At 44.4% G+C, this 4583-nt stretch overlaps 1 pseudogene; it reads left to right on the plus strand.

Annotated features, from left to right (window-relative positions):
• The first annotated feature begins 1213 nt into the window (after positions 1-1213).
• Positions 1214-4583, plus strand: part of LOC127747587 (uncharacterized) — a 16285-nt pseudogene continuing 12915 nt past the window's right edge.

Here is a 4583-nt window from a genome sequence, read left to right on the forward strand (position 1 = left end):
TATTATTAGGTTGGAATTGGATGAATGGTGAAGGTTCTTCAATGAGTTCGGGTTTGTCGAGAATGGAGTTGGCATCGTGGTTGGAGCGGTCAATAATGTCAATGATGGTTGATGAGACAAAGGGGTTGCGGGCACATGATAAGGTCCATAGTAATGACGATGACACGAAGCATAGGAACAACGCCTGAGAAGCAATTTTATCCATGCTTATTAATTATTGCTAATGATGGGGTAGCTAGGTAGAAATAATGGTAATTATTATTAACTTCACGATTAATTTACATATATATAAGGGTTAGAGTGGCGGGAAAATCAAATTAAACATGAGGAAGTGGTGCGAAAAAGAAGGAAGGAAGATGGAGAATAGAGGAAAAGCGGACTATTGGGGAAACCGACCACGTGACTGGACGGAGAATTCTACAATAAAATCTGTGACTCAGTCTCCTTCTTTTCTTTCAAGAGCCCATCATATAAAAATTTTCACATATTATGTATTTATCATTGTTGAACCCAAAAGATTAATGAAAAAATATTACATAATGATCCCAAATCAACAAAGATACATGTTTGAAACTTAGGTTTTACTGATAATTTTTCCGAATAAGAAATAATTACTAAATTAATTTATATATTTCATAAATTGTTAATATATTTTATATTTTAATATATATTTTTCTAATAAATTTTTGAATGCAGACTTTGATAAAAATTACTCATGACTCATGAGTCATAATTAAAAATATAACAATACTAATTATATAAAAAATCAATTATTAAATCAATTATTTATATAAAATATAGGGTAAAAAACCATAATAAACCAATGCTCTCCAAAATTTACGTATATCAGCCAAACCAAAAATCGTTTCAGCAATAAGCCAGTTCATATATATATATAATTCGAACCACGTTGGTTCGAATTGCTTTTGTGAATAAATCGAACTAGGTCAGTTCGAATTACTTGTTGTGTGTTGTTAATAAATCGAACTTGTATGGTTCGAACTCATAATGAATGTAATTCGAACCAGATCGGTTCGAATTATAGAGAGATGCTTGTGGAGGTAATTCGAACCAGGTCGGTTCGAATTACACAAATCCTAGTTCGAACCAGACCGGTTCGAATTAGTTCGAACCAGACCGGTTCGAATTAGTAGGAGCTCGAGGCCTATATATATGGGCGTAAACATGAGTTAGTCTCATTAGAGGGAGTAAGATGGCTAGTGAGGAGAGTTTTGTTGTTTTGGTTCACCACAGAGGATCCGTTAAGAGGAAAACCAGTTCCGGAGTGAAGTTCATAGATAAGAATCCTCTCTGTATTGTCGTTACTCCTACGACGAGCTATGATGACCTTGTTAGAGCTGTACTGACGAAGCTCGGTCTGGAGGGTGCGAAGCGGGTTAAGAAGTTTTTCTATCGCATTCAAATCACGGTGCTACAGAATACCGTGAAGTATGATTGCTTCACGATTAGTAGTGATGTGGACTTGTAAGTAATGTTTCTTTGTCGGCGGCAGTTTCCGGAGGTGAGGACACCAGAGTTGTTGGCACGGCTGGTTGATGTGGTATCCAGCTCAGGCGGTTCGAACCGGAATACGACCGATTTAGCCACTCTAGCAGGTTCTAGCTCCCGACCTGCCGTTTCTTCTTCCTCCGTCCCTGTGTATCCACCAGTGGTCCAACCTGTCGCCTCCCCGTCTTTTGCTGCTGACCTCAATGGCGGTGTAGGCGACGAGGTAGGGGCAAGGGAAAATATGCCGAACGCTTTATTGGGTGTTGCACCGGTTGGCGTTGGAGACGGATTTTTGGGTGATGCAGAGGAGGATGACGTCGAGCCGGATATGATTGACGATGACAGTGGTGATGATATTGGACGGAGTGAGCCTGCATTGGCGGTATGTGGTTCTAGTTCTGGCACACAGCAGTATCCACCACATTTTTCCTCTCTGGACTTGGATGCCATGAGGCAGGAGGGGGTTTCTGGGCACTCAGTTGGATTCGGAGCTAGAGATGCGGAAGGAACTGCTGGTCTGACAGAGTTCCAAGTTGGTCAGCAATTTCAGGATAAAGAGGAGGCCCTGTTAAGTGTCAAGACTTACAGCATCCGGCGAGGGGTACAGTATAAGGTTGTGGAGTCTGATTATCGTCGGTATGTGGGCAAGTGTTCTGAGTTTGGGAATGGGTGCACATGGTTGATTCGACTAAGTCTGCGGCAGCGCAAGGGCATTTGGGAGGTCAAACGATACAATGGACCTCACACTTGTCTTGCCACCTCCATATCCAGTGACCACACAGGAATTTGGATTATCATGTGATATCGGCGTTCATTATGCCAATGGTTAGGGTTGATGCATCCGTTAGCATCAAGGTGCTCCTGAATGCCACGGCAGCACACTTTGGGTTTAGGCCGACTTACCGGAGGGTCTGGATAGCGAAACAGAAGGCTATTGCCCTCATCTACGGTGACTGGGATGAGTCATACAACGAGCTGCCCAGGTGGGTTTTGGGAGTCCAGTTGACGATGCCTGGAACTGTTGCAGTCCTAAGGACTAGTCCCGTTCGAGTTGGAGGGCAGGTAGACGATTCTCAATGTTATTTTCACAGGCTTTTTTGGACGTTTCCACCTTGTATTGAGGCATTTCGCCATTGCAAGCCGCTAATCAGCATCGACGGCACCCATCTGTATGGCAAGTACGGGGGAACGTTTCTCATCGCAATTGCATAGGACAGGAACTCCAACATTCTACCTGTTGCATTCGCACTAGTAGAGGGTGAGAATGCTGAGTCCTGGACATTCTTTCTCTCCCACCTTCGTCAGCACGTGACACCGCAGCCCGGTCTGCTGGTTATATCGGACAGGCATAACGGCATCAAGGCTGTGCTAGAAGCTCCTGATGGAGGTTGGTTACCTCCATCTGCATACCGCGCATTCTGCATTCAACACGTAGCTGCTAATTTTGCCCTAACCTTCAAGGGCAAAGATGCACGGAGGCTTCTTGTGAATGCGGCGTATGCCAAGACCGAGGTTGAGTTTGATTACTGGTTTGATATACTGCGGTCTGAAGACCCGGCGATGTGTGAGTGGGCGAACCGGATTGATTATTCATTGTGGACTCAGCATCGTAATGAGGGTCGGAGATTCGGTCACATGACGACGAATATCTCGGAATGTGTGAACTCAATCCTCAATGGTGTCAGAAATCTTCCTGTATCCTCACTAGTGAAGGCAACATACGGAAGGCTTGCCGAACTATTTGTTCGCAAGGGGAGAGAGGCTGAGGCCTAGATGGGAACCGGACAACAATTCAGTCAACACTTGGTAAAGTGTATTGAGGCTAACCTGAAGACGGCGAGGTGCTTCATGGTGACTTTGTATGACAGGGATAATTCCGAGTTCACTGTGGTAGAAACCACTCCGACTGGTTCCTTCTCATTGGGTAGCTACAGAGTATCGCTTGACTCTCGGACATGTGACTGCGGCTACTTTCAGGCGCTTCATTTTCCATGTCAGCACGCGCTTGCATGTTGTGCCTACTCACGAGTAAACTGGACTACTTATGTTCACAGCGTGTACCAGATTAGTTCGGTCTTCAGTGTGTATCGGATGGGATTTACCCCTCCCATTCCAGAGGGTTTCTGGCCACTATACGACGGGCCTACTGTCATACCGGACCCTGACAAGAGGCGTGCGAGAGAGGGTCGTCCGAGGTCCACCAGGATACGAACAAATATGGACGAGGCAGATCCGAACCGTCCAAAGAGATGTGGTCTATGTCGCCAACCCGGACACACACGACGGAGTTGCCCACAGCTTGGTGGATCGTTGATGAGCGGATAATTTGTACGCTTTTTGGCATTGTTTTTAGTATGTTTTTAGTAGGATCTAGTTAGTTTTTAGTATATTTTTATTAGTTTTTAGTTAAAATTCACTTTTTTGGACTTTACTATGAGTTTGTGTGTTTTTCTGTGATTTCAGGTATTTTCTGGCTGAAATTGAGGGACCTGAGCAAAAATCTGATTCAGAGACTGAAAAGGACTGCAGATGCTGTTGGATTCTGACCTCCCTGCACTCAAAGTGGATCTTCTGGAGCTACAGAAGCCCAATTGGTGCGCTCTCAACGGCGTTGGAAAGTAGACATTCTGGGCTTTCCAGCAATATATGATAGTCCATACTTTTCCCAAGATTTGATGGCCCAAACCGGCGTTCAAAGTTACCCTTAGAATTCCCAGCGTTAAACGCCGGAACTGGCACAAGAATGGGAGTTAAACGCCCAAACTGGCACCAAAGCTGGCGTTTAACTCCAAGAAGAGTCTCTACACGAAGATGCTTCATTGCTCAGCCCAAGCACACACCAAGTGGGCCCGAAAGTCGATTTTTATGTCATTTACTCATTTCTGTAAACTTTAGGCTACTAGTTTTCTATAAGTAGGACCTTTTACTATTGTATCTTCATCTTGGTTCTTCTGGTTCCCTCTCTGGGGCCGAAACCAATGATCACTCTTGTTCTTATGTATTTTCAACGGTGGAGTTTCTACACACCATAGATTAAGGTGTGGAGCTCTGCTGTACCTCGAGTATTAATGCAA

This window comes from Arachis duranensis, chromosome 5 (assembly GCF_000817695.3).
Source record: "Arachis duranensis cultivar V14167 chromosome 5, aradu.V14167.gnm2.J7QH, whole genome shotgun sequence".
In the NCBI taxonomy this organism is placed as follows: domain Eukaryota; kingdom Viridiplantae; phylum Streptophyta; class Magnoliopsida; order Fabales; family Fabaceae; genus Arachis; species Arachis duranensis.